This window comes from Macaca mulatta, chromosome 9 (genome assembly GCF_049350105.2).
Source record: "Macaca mulatta isolate MMU2019108-1 chromosome 9, T2T-MMU8v2.0, whole genome shotgun sequence".
In the NCBI taxonomy this organism is placed as follows: Eukaryota; Metazoa; Chordata; class Mammalia; order Primates; family Cercopithecidae; genus Macaca; species Macaca mulatta.
This window is the reverse complement of record NC_133414.1, coordinates 99,472,378-99,488,120: the sequence shown is the minus strand read 5'-3', so window position 1 is coordinate 99,488,120 and position 15,743 is coordinate 99,472,378.

Below are 15,743 nucleotides of genomic sequence, written 5' to 3'. Positions count from 1 at the left end.
CTTAGAGTAAACTGAAGCCTGGCCCTCTATAACTTTCACCTGTCGGGCTTTATATAACCCTTCAGCTAGACAAACACTAATTCTAGTTCCTTTCTTACATGATAGCTTTATAATGTTTGAAGGCAGTACACATGCCCCCTTCTTTAGTTTGAGAAAAAAAGACTAGCTAGCTGTGATTCCTTCATCCATGCCTTATTTGGAGTGTTAAGAAGTCTTTACTTGCTTGAGTATTAGGGTCACAAATTTACAAAGCACCACTGAAATTCCATAAGACAATGAGGCTTCTTGATTTGCTCTAATGGATACAATCTTTCTTTACTCACTCCGGTTGGTCCAGTCTCTTTGGGGTTTGTGGAGATCAGGAGTGCCCCAGGACAACCTTCAGGTTCAATAATTGATGGAACTCACTGAAAACTGTTATACTTGCAGTTATAGTTTATTATAGTGAAAAGAAAGAAATGAAAATAAGCAAAGGGAAGAGGCATGATGGGGTAGGGTCCAGGAGTTGCAAGTGCAAAGCTTCTAGTTGTCATATCACAGTGGAACTCTAGACAGTGCTAACTCCTTCCAGCAATGATGTTGGGCAATATGCACAGAGTATTGCCAGCCAGGGAAACTCACTTGAGCCTTGGTGTCCAGAGTTTTTAATTGGGGCTTGGTTACCTAGATATGGTTGACTACCAGTAGATATGGTTGGCCACCCATTGACCACCTTAGCTTCCAGCCTTCCGGAGGTTAGGTTGATACTGCAAGGCCCAAAGCCCCACCATAATCACAGTGTTAGCGTAGACTATCTGGCATGGTCTTAGGCCCCCAGGTAACCCCATCTTATCAGGCAGGACATTACAAAGGCTTAAACTACTTTCAGGAGCAAGGCCTAACTTCTCCTTGTGCAAAGTTCATTCTTTTCCACACAGGGTAGATTAGCCATCTTTCCAATATCCCCTTGATTCATTTCCTACTTCTCTACCAGATGGTGTTTAGGCATGTGGATCCCACTGTGGCAGGGAAGATGAGCCTTGATATGAGGGCAGGGCCTCTCCTATCTCCTGCCTCTGCTCTGAAGTGGCTGATCCAGTTGGGTTCCCAGAGCCTTACAGTGGTCTTTCCCCAGTGCAGTGTTGTTCCTAGGCTCAGTTAGACCCACCCTACCTTACATTTGCCAGGACTGCAGATGTCACCAAGTTTAGTCAGGTCCTCTCTCTAGGCCCAGGCCTTGGCATTAGTGTTATCTCACCCCTAGCCACAGAGACTCCATTATCGGTCCTGAAGCTGCCAATTCTGTTACCTACCTTGTCTGGTTCTACAGGGGAGTCTGGGAACTTCTGGAGCCCTTCTATGCCTTTTAAGAGGAAAGGCAAGTTTGGGAGTGGGAACAGAGGTCCTCTTTCTGCAGAACCATGCCTCCCTGCCACCTTCCTTGTTCTGTGGTAGCACCAGGTTGGTGTAAGCCATTCTACACCACAGTCTCTTCTCAGAGCTCTGAGCTAGGACTGGGGCACAAGCACCCTCTGCTTTTGCATCTGGCTCTCCCCCAGTTTATGTACCACATCCTCTTCTTCCCTATTCCAGACTGTGGCCCGGAGGAGGCAAGCCAGGACACAAGGGTCTGCCCACTTGCTTTTGCTACCATTTGCCTTCTGTTATTTTCCCCACAATCCACCAGGCCAACAGGAAGAACTGCATCTGTATCAGGTTTTCCTCTATCACGAATAAGGATGTATTTAGGCTATATTAGTTGAATAGTAGAACCAGATATAAAGAAGGGGAAAGAATGGTTGGGCATGGTGGCTCATACCTGTAATCCCGGCACTTACAGAGGCCAAAGCGGGCAGATCACTTGAGGCCAGGAGTTTGAGACCAGCCTGGCCAATATGGCAAAACCCTGTCTCTACTAAAAATACAAAAATTAGATGGGCGTGGTGGTGCATGCTGTAATCCCAACTACTCTGGAGGCAGGAGAATTGCTTGAACCCAGGAGGCGGAGTTTGCAGTTTTCTAAGGGGAAAGAAAACTATTAATATTTTCAAAATATTATCCCTATTATACTTTGTATAAAGAGTTCAGTAGCAATGCAAACCTAACCCATGGAAAATAGGAAAACTTCTTCCTCTTTTCCCTCTTTCCCTTCTTGCCATCTTTCTTACAGCCCATAGACTTCACAAATAACTTAGCAACTAAAAGGTCATAGTTTTGGAAATGGAAGGCAGGTCACGTGATTCAATGGGATGTTAATCTTCATGGTAATGGTAATAGCTGTCGTTTATTTGAACTCTACGTACAAAGTATGGTGCTGACTTAATTTAATTCTCCCCAAAGCCCTATTACTATAGCATTACCCCCATTTAACAGATGAGAAAACAGACTCAGAGAAGTTAAGTAATTTCCCAAAAGTCCTATAGCTGGCAATGGAATTCAAAGCCAGTACCATTTGACTACAGGGTCCATGCACTGATTGACTATCCCCCTAAACTGCCTTTTGATGAGGCATTCATATTTCTGTTTTCTTTGTAATTGCCATATGAAGGCATTCAATAAAGCACTACTTTATGCTCAGCTGTACTCAGTTTTGTAAGCTTCCAAGGATCCCTTGGTGATAAAGGAGTAACGTGGCACTTAAAACCTTGTCTGATATTGGCACGCACCCCAAAAATGCTGCTGGTATTACTGAGGGAACCAGCCAGTTGGGACTCTTACCTTCGTAATCGCTTCTTAAGGGAACTTGTAATGAATCTAATTGGAAGCATCTACTTGATTCCCTACAGGATAATATCACATAAACCAGAGCAAGAAAGGTGTTAAAATCAATAAATGAGAGAGAAAGAACTGAAAATATAGAGCTCAGGGTAGGAGGGCAGGCAGGGCATTGTAACTTTGTAGCTCAGGAGAAAAGTCTTGGGTACTTTTCGATAACTGCTATATATGCAAAAAATGTTTGGGTATGGGAACTATGAGCATGGATGTTCCTTTAGACATCTGATAATCTAAACTATGCTAATTTCTGTGGGTATCAGTGAAAAATGTGTGGTGCTGATCTGTTCAAAGGGCAGCGCTATGGGCAGATTTCAGATCATACTGAGAATTGAGGCCGTGTGACTGTGGTCAGGATTGTACTGGAGCCGTCATTTGGTTATTCATTTACCCATTACAGAGTTGAGCTGGGGCTGGGCATGGTCGCACACACCAGCAATCCCAGCACTTTGGGAGGCAGAAGTGGGAGGATTGCTTGAGCCCAGGAGTTTGAGACCAGCCTGGGCAACATAACAACACCCCGTCTCTACAATTTTTTTTTTTTGGAATTGGGCTGGGCGTGGTGGCTCACACCTCCCTGCACTTTGGGAGGCCAAGGTGGGTGGATCACTTGAGGTCAGGAGTTCAAGACCAGTCTGGCCAACATGGTGAAACCCCATCTCTAGTAAAAACACAAAAAATTAGCCCGGCGTGGTGGAGAACACCTGTAGTCCCAGCTACCCAGGAAGCTGAAGCACAACAATCACTTGAACCTGTGAAGCAGAGGTTGCAGTGAGCCAAGATCAAGCCACTGCATTCCAGCCTGGGCAACAGAGTGAAACTCTCTCTAAAAAAAAAAAAAAAAAAAATTAGCCAGGCGTGGTGCCTGCCTGTGGTCCCATCTACTCAGGAGGCTGAGGTAGGTGGATAGCTCAAGCCCGGGAGGTCAAGGCCACAGTGAGCTGTGATTGCACCATTGTACTCTGGCCTGGGAGATGGAATGAGACTCTGTTTCTTTTCTTTTTCTTTTTCTCTTTTTATGGCTAGGACTTGGGTAGGTGGAGATGATATGATGAGGATGGACATTAGAGGGGAAGTCATCAGTGAGCAGAGAGCTAAAGACGGGAAAACGCGGTGTGTGTTCTGGGGTATGGAGAGTTATTTTCTCTACCTAGACTTTCAGAAGAAGGAAAGAAAAAGAGAGACAAAGCCAGAAGGGCTGAGCAGGATCAAATTGTGTAAAATGATGACTGCTGGGACCCCAGGACCAGTGCTCAGTGCGAACCACAGAGACACTGGAAGGGCCTGGGAGTAGGAAAATCAGTGAGGAGGCTCTGAGCTTCGCTGGGCAGAAAGGGTAACTTTTTTATATTTGCTGCTTCCGTGGCTGCAGTACCAATACAGTCCCTCAGTCATCTCTTCCCTCATGGTTGTTCCCATTGTGTGTCTTGCCGGTTTCTCCTCTTGGTACAAGCCTCCACTATCCACTGGAGTTGTATCTTTTGTCTTCCTCTCCTCCTCCCCAACCATCTCCCTTCATTATGTATCTAAAAATGTCTTTTATTTTATTTTATTTTTATTTACATTTTCGATATGGGGTCTCACTCTGCTGCCCAGGCTGGAGTGCAGAGGTGCAATCATAGCTCACTGCAGCCTCACCCTCCAAGCCCAAGCAATCCTCCTACCTCAGCCTCCTAAATAGCTGGGACTCCAGGGGCACACTACCACACCCAGCTAAAGTCCTTTTTTTTTTTATTATTTTTATTTTTAGTAGAGACAGGGTCTTACTATGTTGCTCAGGCTGGTTTCAAACTCCTGGGCTCAAGTAATCCATCTGCCTCAGCTTCCCAAAGTGCTGGGATTACAGGAATGAGCCACAATACCTGGCAAAAAATGTCTTTTAGTAGTTTGGTTTTAGCTCACGTTTCTGGGGAAAGAGTCCTCAATGTCTCCTCCAGGGAGCAATGTTATCAGGATGGTAGTGGCAACTGACCATTGGTGAAAGGAGAAGAGAATAAGATGGGCTTTTATTTTCCTTCCTTCCTTCCTTCCTTCCTTCCTTCCTTCCTTCCTTCCTTCCTTCCTTCCTTCCTTCCTTCCTTCTTTCCTTCTTTCCTTCTTTCCTTCTTTCCTTCCTTTCTTCCTTTCTTCCTTCTTCCCTCTCTCTCTCTGTCTCTTTTTTTCTTTCTTTGGCAGAGTCTCACTCTGTCACCTAGGTTGGAATGCAATGGCGTAATCTCAGCTCACTGCAACCTCCACCTTCCAGGGTCAAGTGATTTTCGTGCCTCAGCCTCCCAGGTAGCTGAGATTACAAGCCTGACCATGATGCCTGGCTAATTTTTTGTATTTTTAGAAGAGATGGGGTTTCACCATGTTGGCCAGGCTGGTCTTGAACTCCTGACCTTGGGTGATTGGACTGCCTTGGCCTCCCAGAATGTGGGGATTATAGGTGAAGATAGGCTTTTAAATCCTGGGGTCAGCAGTCTTGGAAGAAGCCAAGTCTGGAGAGAAGTTATGGGGTACAACAAAGAAGTTACGCATGTACAAAGTTAGGAAAAGGGCAGCAAGAGTTAACATTTATTAAAGCTCAGGTTAAAAGGATAGTGTTTTAGTTCATTTTCTGTGGCTTATAACAGAATAGCTGAAACTGGGCAATTTATAAAGAAAAAGAATTTATTTCTTACAGCTATGAAGGCTGAGAAGTCCAAGGTTGAGGGGAACCAACTGGTGAGGGCCTTCTTGCTGGTGAGGACTCTCTGCAGAGTCCCTGGTTGGCAAAGGGCATTACATGGCGAGGGGGCTGAGTGTGCTAGCTCAGGTCTCTCTTCCTCTTCTTATAAGGCCACCAGTCCCACTTCCATGATCATCCATAGTCCATGAACCCATTAAGCCATTAATCCATTAATGGCAGACCTCTCACAACCCATCACCTCCTAAAGGCCCCTTTCTCAATACTGCCATATTGTTGGTTAAATTTCAACATGAGTTTTGGATGGGACAAATATTCAAACCATTGTAGATTGTCTTGTCTAAATGGATTGAAACTACTCAAAATTAACTTCCTTTCTATCTCCTCACTTCGATAAGTCTCTGTCTCTGAGGAACTGTTTTCTCCATTTTTTCCAAGACTGCGTCTTCTTAAAGCAAAAACAGCAAAAACCTAAAATCCGATTTGTCATAGGTGTAATAAGTCAATCATCTAGAATTTCAGTTTCTGTGAAACCAAATATGCAGATAGTTTGAATCGTTAATGAAAAATTAACAATGAAATATTTCCATCCCATCAATGTCTAATTTGTGTCCCACCATCTCCGCGGAATTCTCACTACCCTTGTGAATTCGTAATAGTTGCTGCCTCTCAAAGCCCTCAGATCTTTTATTTCTGAATCGTTCATTCCAGCTGGTAGTATGAGCAGTCTCTTTTTATTTAGGCCTTTAAGAAATACTCTAAATTCATTTTTCCCTCAATTGGTACTTTCAAGCCATTTTAAGAATAGTTTTTTATTTCTCTTTAAGATATAAGTGTATATAAAGTGTATTTTTTTTTCTGGACAACTCTGTCTGGGAGTACAGAGTTGTCCGGAAAAATCCACTGATCCAAGGTTACTTCACTTCCTTCAGGATATCACAGTTCATTTTAAACAACAACAATTATTATAAGAATAGTAAAGATAAGTCTTAACATGTAAATCCTTGGAAGGAGGTTCATTCAAAAAAATGAACTTCCTATTAAGGAACAAACGAACAGTACTTAATCAATTTCTCTTTAAAGGTAAGGTTGGAGAGGGGAGGATACCAGTTCCTGAAAGGAGTTTGAAAGAGAGACTTAAAGCACCTGGGTAGTCTCCCAGAGGATGCGGAAGCCACAGAGTCATCTAGATTTACTTCCCAGTTTCCTCATCCATGTTAAAGGTAAACATTAAAATGGAGTGCATTTCTATCCCTGTTTTCCTTTCTCTAAGTTTGAAATCCAAGTTGTCATTGGATAGCTTCACTAAATGGGGTGCTCTTTTGTTTTCATTATTGTTCATAGAAAAAGCTGTATTCATGACCTGCTGGTGAATTTGAATAAATTGGGTTTAAAATGATTTTCAGGGTTTTTATGTGTTAACTGCTTTGAAAAGAACAAAAGCAACTCAGAACAATGCCTGTGGCAAATTGCTTGGTACTATTAGAAAATTTCACTCGTTTACAAAGAAATATTTCTTTTAAAAAATGGAGACTCTATAATAGCTTTAATGCTATACATAGCTAGTTGTTCCTAAAAATAATGAATTGTTGGCAAATTTAATTAGGTCATGTATATAGCAATATGTTTAAAATAAGACCTCTTTCCATTCATTACTGCCTATTTCATAAGATAGAGAGTGCTATCCTTTAATTGCACAAGGATGCAGTAAATCCTAGTCTTAAAATTCCCCACCAAGGTCTAATTTGGGTCAATGCTGAGATGATGGTGCTTCACAACTTAGCCACAACCAAATTTTGATGAATTTGCAACAGAGATTCCTTACATATGGGTTACTATCTCAAATTATAGTTATTGAAATGAACTGTACCCTTAAGTAACTAGGACCTTTTCACAAACTTTAGCTGAAGAATGGCAGCTGACAGAACTGAATCAACGAAGCTCAGTAAAAATTTTAAGAAATCTTTTGGTTGATCAGTTTTCATGAGAACCAAAGATCTGAACATCTGCTCTTCTAATTCTTGTAGGACATCTCTAACAGTAAAGCCACCTGTTAGCCGTGTTTCTCAATTTCAGCTACAAAGATTTTAAGACTAATGCCTAAATTCTTCCTCCAAAGGTTTTAATTGGCTTAAGGTGCAGGCTGGACGTTGGGATTTTTATAAGCTCCCAATCGATTGAAAGAAGCAGCCAAGGTTGTGGACTTTGAAGGTTTACAGGTTTCCAAGTTTAGCGGCAACCTCACAGCCGCTGGTAATTTCCTCTTAAACCTAACAATTCTGTTTCACTTAGCCAGTGAATGGTGATATCCCTCTAGAAAATGAATACCCAAACCTGGACCTTCCTTTGACGATGAAATGAGAGTTTCTTAAGCTGGCATGAGTACTTTTTATATTTCCCTCATGGCTCTAATATACAGCCAAGGGTGCAAACTGCTTCTTTACAGTTATTTAGACCTAACCAATGTGATGCTCTTTCAATGTAGATAACTGAAGAAAATACACATGATTACTCATTAGAGCATTTTATTTAAAAATGGAATTTTGCTTAATAACAATGCAATTTTTGTTTATATCACATATGTAACAGATATGTGTTCCAGTTAGAATAGCCTTCTTCATCCAACTTACAGTGCCTGGGAGGTAAATCCTAACACCTGACCAAATTGTACCTAAGTGAAAGAAAATTGGTATTATGAATACAGCAAGTCCTCATTTAACATCCTCAATAGGTTCTTGGAAACGGCAACTTTGAGTGAAATGATGTACAACAAAACCACACTGATCACGGGCTAATTGATAGAAACAAATGTTAAGTTCCTAAGCCCCAAAACACTTCTAATATTAAACATTGAAATAAATGTGAGCTATACATATATTTAAGAAAGATAAATAAAAACAACTAAGATGATTATTTACTGCATTATTCTAGTTCAGGGTCGTAGGTGGCCAGAACTCACTCAGGGTGCAAGGCAGGAGGAACTATCCTGGACAGGACACCAGCCCATCACAGGGTGTGCTCACACAAAACCACACTCACACTGGGACCATTTGGACACAACAGTGAACCTAATGGGCATGTCTTTGGGATGTGGGAGGAAACAGGAGTACCTGGAAGAAACTGATGTAGACGTGGGGAGAATGTGCAAGCTCCACTCAGATAGTGGCACTTGCTGAAAATTGACCTTTTTCTTATCAACCTTATAATGAAATGACATTGAACGATGACATTATTCAAGGACCTGCTGTACATTTTAGTTTAACAATTTTTCTACCCAAACGTGAGGAGTCTGTCACTCAGCTGTTAATACCAGATTTTTTCCCCATGGGTTTAGGGTGTCTACTCTTTTTTCCTTTTAGTTTACATTTTATTTTATTTATGTATTTTTTTTCGAGGCAAGGTCTCACGCTGTAGCCCACATTGGAGTACAGTGGTGTGATCATAGCTCACTGTAACCTTCAACTTCTGGGCTCAAGAGATCCTCCCACCTCCACTTCCCGAGTTGCTAGGACCACAGGTGCATGCCACCATGTCTGGCTAATTTTATTTTTTGTAGAGACGGGGGCCTTCATATGTTGCCCAGGCTGTTCTCAAACTCCTGACCTCAAGCAATTCCCCGCCTCTACCTGCAATGCTTTCTACTCAGCAGCCCAAAGTGCTGGGATTACAGGTGTGAGCCACTGTGCCTGGCTGAATGTCTACTCTTTTGTTTGTTTGAGACAGGGTCTCGCTCTGTCACTCAGGCTGGAGTACAGTGGCATGACCATGGCTTACTGCACCCTTGACCTCCCGGGCTCAATCAGCCCTCCCACCTCAACCTTCTGAGTAGCTGGAACTACAGGCACAAACCACTATGCCTGGCTAATTTTTGTACTTTTTATAGAGACGGGTTTCTGCCGTGTTGCCCAGACTGGTCTCAAATTCCTGGGCACAAGCAATCCTCCTGCCTTGACCTCCCAAGTGCTGGGATTACAGGCATGAGCAACCACAACTGGCTGCAATTTCGTAATTGCAGATCAACTCAGGCTGCTCATCTAGGGGAAAGTGTTATTTTACCTGTTAACATCCAACCCTTGTTAACACTGTGGCGTTCTTGCTTGGTGTCTCCGCTAATGGAAAAGTTTTTATTTTCTCTCAGGTGAAGTCACTCCTCACCTGCTTCTTTTGTGCCTGTGGTCCTGAATACTCTTGAACTGGGGCAGAGGCTCTCTAACTATCTTCACTGTCTCACCATCTGCTTTGGGACTTCTTTTTCAGTTAACATCCTTTTGATTTATGGCTCAACTTTATTCATAACTTGCCCCTGGTTAAAACAATTATTTCTTTATTTAAGGATTTCAGTCCCCTCATTCCTAAATAATTTCCTAGATGCTTCTCATACAGATGATTGTTGAACGAGACTTTGACAAGCACTGATTGCTCAAAGGGATTTTTGCCAAGTCTCTCTTATGTTAAGATTAAAGGCCTCTTTTGGTATTGCCAAAGTTTGGGGACAAAGAACCTTGTGCATACTATGTACTGTTTGAAGAATGAATGGCGAATTTTTAAGGCCAATAATTTTTCCTAACATCATAAAACTTCTACATACATGATTCTACATTATATTATCTGGCTATTCAATATTCTTTAATTTTTTCTTTCTTTTATTAGATATTTTACAAGAGTTTGCTACAATGTGTAACAGATCTAGATGTTGGGGGATAAAAGTGAGTAAGACAAGGTCTAACGTGACTACAAGGATCACATCTTGAATTATGTCAAGAGTAGATGGTCAATGGATGTTTTTGAATGACTGGATGCCAAATGGCAAAGCAAGGAGATGCACGGGTGAAAAATGCCCATCTCCAAGTTGGATGACGTCAGGGTTCAGAAAGGACTTCCCATCTCCTCTTATGCTGGTGCCAAGAGGCACCTTTACACAGTGTATTATAGAGACACTGATATTGGAGCATTAGGAATGGCTGTATTCATAGGAGATGTTTTCAGAGACATGGCAAAGGGGCCCTTCTTTGGTCAACTGTTCATCCTAAAGTGCAGTCCATTTTTTTAAAACAAATAAAATTCAGTTATGTAAATTATAACTTTTTTCTTGAAAATGGCAATCTTAAAGTGTTAAAAGGATTATTATGTTCAAGAAAAGAAAACAAGTGGTGACAAGGTTGCGAGACAATTTTGTGAAGTTTATTTTGCAAACATAGTAAGAAAAAATGTCTATACTGTGATTTCTTCGCATTGTAGGTGACATCATCTAAAGTGACTCAAGTGCCCTTGAATTTGAACAGAATAGGGACAGGTTTATTGCTAAAATACAGGCCTCTTATAAAAGCTTTGGTGCATAGAAATTATGACCTTTATCTACCACATTTTATTTTATTTTTTGAGATAAAGTCTCATTCTGTTGCGCAGGTTGGAGTCCAGTGATGTGATCTCGGCTCACTGTAACCTCTGCCTCCCAGGTTCAAGCGATCCTCCTACCTCAGCCTCCCAAGTAGCTAGGATTACAATCATGCACCACTGCACTCCGCTAATTTTTATATTTTTAGTAGAGATGGGGTTTCACCATGTTGGCCAGGCTAGTCTTGAATTCCTGACCTCAGATGATCTGCCTGCCTCAGTCTCCCAAAGTGCTGAGATTACAGGTGTGAGCCACCACGCCCAGCCCATATTTTACATTATAGTAAATAATGTTTTAGAAACATGGATTCATCTGTAGATAATAAAACTATCTCTGTCCAGAATTACTATTGTCATTGTGTCTGTCAGTGTTTTCTGTTGATTAGTGCTATTAGCCAAAAGGGATTATAAACAGGAAATACATCAGACAGGAGCAAATTAGCAAATTCAGCCATCATTAAAGTTTCACTCAAGTTGTAACACAAGATATGACTTGTTTAATGTTGCTTATACCTGAAGTCATGTTAAATGTGAAGTGTTAAGGAAACTTTGGAGAAATGCACATTGTTAGGATGCTTTCAGGAGTGACTTATTTCTTCTGCTGAAGGAGAATGTCTAAAAGTTCTAGAAAGAAACTGTCAGGCCTCTGAGCCCAAGCCAAGCCATCGCATCCCCTGTAACTTGCACCTATACGCCCAGATGGCCTGAAGTAACTGAAGAATCACAAAATAAGTGCAAATGCCCTGCCTCGCCTTAACCGATGACATTCCACCACAAAAGAAGTGAAAATGGCCAGTCCTTGCCTTAAGCGATGATATTATCTTGTGAAATTCCTTTTCCTGGCTCATCTTGCCTCAAAAACTCCCCCACTGAGCACCTTGTAACCCCCCACTCCTACCCATCAGAGAACAACCCCCCTTTGACTGTAATTTTCCTTTACCCACCCAAATCCTATAAAACAGCCCCATCCTTATCTCCTTGGCTGACTCTCTTTTCGGATTCAGTCCGCCTGCACCCAGGTGAAATAAAAAGCTTTGTTGCTCACACAAAGCCTGTTTGGTGGTCTCTTCACACTGACGCGCATGACAGAAACAGCTAGCATCTGGAGGGTATTGGTGCCCCTTTATCATGGTGTAATGCTCCAAGAGATTGCCTGCTCCTTCTCTCTTGCTGCTCTACTGGGGTAGTAGAACCCCACCTCTGTGCAAATGGGGCAGTGGAATGTGAGGGGAAAATGGTGGAAGAAACAGCCTCCTATTAAGACTAATTCCCCTCACCTGGACCAGTGCAGTAGCCTTTTATATGCCCTCTCTGGCCTGCCTTCAGTGCCTTCAAAACATAATCTGAACTATTTTTGGGAAGATGGAGTATCTTTCTGTACTTCTGCCACTAAGAACAACCCAAAACTCTCAATGTTATATATAAAACAAACATAAGAAGATTTTCAAAGGTGAAAAAAAGAAGCCAGACCACCTAGGGATCTAGGGACTCAAAGTGTAACAAGGTGGTGGGCTCCTTAGATTATGTTTTTGTCCTATATATCCCAGACTTGGAGAGAAAGAGGTTGACAACCCAGAAATAACAATGTGCACATACAAGTAAAGCCCCAACAAAATCCTACTCTCTCCACCCAAAAGACCAGTAAAAGAACAAATAGAATTCAGCAACATTTATAATAATATATCATGACCAAGTGAGGTTTATTTCAGGCTGGCTCAGTAGTTGAAAATGAAGCTATTTAATCCATTGTATTAACAGGCTAAAGAAAAAATCCTCGATCATAACAATCAATGGATACAGGAAGACTCTGACAAACTTGGACACCCATGAATGATCTTAAAAACGATCAGAAAAATGGGAATAGAGGGGAATTTCCTCAACATAATATAGAATAACTACAAAAAACTGTACATATAACATTATACTGGTTGGGCCTGGTAGCTCACTCTTGCAATTCCAGTGCTTTGGGAGGCAAGAGGATTGCTTGAGGCTAGGAGTTCAAGACCAGCCTAGCCAACAGCGTGAGATCTTATCTCAAAAAATTTTTTTTAACTTTACTTTTAAATACCATTGTGGTGGCAGTTGCATGTAGTTCTAGCTATTTGGGAGGCTGAGGCGGGAAGATTGCTAGAGCCCAGGAGTTTGGTGCTGTAGTGAGCTGTGATCATACCCCTGCACTCCAACCCGGCCAACAGTATCGGGAGAACCCGCTCCCGATGTTTAACATGGGTTCTTTTCTATTTCCCAAGTGTCTCGGCTGGGTTGAGAAATAAAGGGAAAGAGCACAAGAGAGAGAAATTTAAAGCTGGGTGTCCGGGGGAGACATCACATGTCGGCAGGATGCGTGATGTTCCCCAAGCCGTAAAACCAGCAAGTTTTTATTAGCGATTTTCCAAAGGGGAGGAAGTGCACGAATAGGGTGTGGGTCACAGAGATCGCATACTTCACAAGGTAATAAAATATCACAAAGCAAATAGAGGCAGGGCGAGTCACAGGACCACCAGATGAGGTGACATTAGAATTGCTAATGAAGTTTCGGCACGCATTGTCATTGATAACATCTTATCAGGAAACAGGGTTTGAGAGCAGGTAACCTGTCTGACCACAATTTTTGTGAATTTTTTTTGGGAATTTTTGTCCTTATAAGCCTGGGAGCACTATAGGAGACCCGGGCTTATTTCATCCCACAGGCTTCGACCATAAAAGACGGGACGCCTTAGAAAGGGGCCGTCTATAGGCCTACCTTCAGGGCACATTCTCTTTCTCAGGGATGTTCCTTGCTGAGAAAAAGAATTCAGCGATATTTCTCCTATTTGCTTATGAAAGAGGAGGAATATAGCTCTGTTCCATCCGACTCACTGGCAGCCAGTTCAAAGTTACCTCTCCTGTTCCCTGAACATCGCTGTTATCCTGTTCTTTTTTAAAGATGCCCAGATTTCATATTCAAACACACATGCTCTACAAACAATTTGTGCAGTTGATACAATCACAGGGTCCTGAGGCGACATTCATCCTCCTCAGCTTACAAAGAAGATGACCGGATTAAGAGATTAAAGTAAAGACAGGTATAGGAAATCATAAGGATATTCATTGGGGAAGTGATAAGTGTCCATGAAATCTTCACAATTTATGTTCAGAGATTACAGTAAAGACAGGTGTAAGAAATTATAAAAGTATTAATTTGGGGAACTAATAAATGTCCATGAAATCTTCACAATTTATGTTCTTCTGCTGTGGCTTCAGCTGGTCCCTCTATTCGGGGTCCCTGACTTTCCTCAACACAGCAGTGCAAGACTCTGTCTCTTAAAAAATTCCAGCAAGTTTTAAAAATAGATCTAGACAACACTAGTCTAAAATGTATATAGAAAGGCAGAGGAACCAGAATAGCTAAAACAATTTTGAAAAGGAAGACTAATGTGAAAGGAACCAGTCTTACCTGGTTTCAAGGGTTTCAAGACTTATCATACAACTTCTATAGTCAAAACTATATGGTATTGGCAGAGGAATAGGCACATAGATCCATGGAACAAAACAGGAAACCCAGAAACTGATACACACAAATATATGCAACTGATGTTTTGACACAGGTGTAAAAGAAATTCAATGGAGGGAAGATAACTTTAATGGTGCTGAGCAATCCTTAAGGTTAAAAAGTGAGCCTCAACCTAAGATTTATACCTTATGCAAAAATTAACTCAAAATAACTCATGGACTTAAATAGAAAATATTAAAACTGTCAAACTTCTAGTAAGAAAAAATCTTCATGAGGTAGGACTCAGCAAAGACGACTTAGACTTGACACCAAAAATATGGTTCATAAAAGGAAAAGCTGATAAATTAGACTGCATCACAATTAAAAAACTTTGCTCTGTGAAAGATTCTGTTAACAGGATAAAAAACAAATTGGAGAGTGGGAAAAGAATTGCAAACCCCGTATTTGACAAAAAGGACTAGTATTTGGAATATGAAAGTAAACTCTCAAAACTCAACATTAAGTCTAATAATCCAATTAGAAAATAGGCAAAAGACCCAAAGAGACACTTCACCAAAGGTAACATACAGATGGCAACTAAGCACATGAAAAGATGTTCAGCTTCGTTGGCCATTAGAGAAACTCAAAGCACAACAAGCTATTACTACATACCTATCAGAATGGCTAAAATAAAAAACAGTGGCAACATTAAATTCTGATGAGAATGAGGAGAAACTAGATCACTGGTACATTACTGTTGAGAATGTAAAATGGTGCAGATACTCTGGAAATAGTTTGACAGTTTCTTTATGCATGATAGTTTCTACATGCAGCTACCATATAACTCAGCAATTGCACCCTTGGGCATGTATCCCAGAGAAACACACTTCATGTTCACACAAAAACCTATAAACAAATGTTTATAGCAGCTCTATTTAAAATCTCTGGACATTGGAGCCGAGCCAGATGTCCTTCAACATATGAATGGTTAAACGAACAGTGGCACCCCGATACATGGAACACCGCTACTCAGCCCCCTAAAAAGGAACAAACTATTGACACGTGAAACAACCTGAATGAATCTACAGAAAATTATGCTGAGAGAAAACAGCCAATCTCATGAGGTTCTATACTATATGATTCTACTTATATAACTGTTGAAAAGACAAGATTATAGAAATGGAGAACATATTAGTGGTCACCAGGAGTAAAGTGGGGAGGGCTATCCAGGGACAATAGGAGGGATTCATGTGGTGTTGAAAATGCTTTATCTTGACTGCACCAAGGACAATATCCTGGTTGTGATGTTGTACCATAGTTTTGCAAGATGTTACCTTTGGAGAAAACTGGGTAAAGGATACATGGGATTTCCCTGTATTATTTCTTACAACTGCATATGAGTCTACAATTATTTCAAAATAAAAAAGCTTAAATTAAAAAACCCTGAACATCTTACTA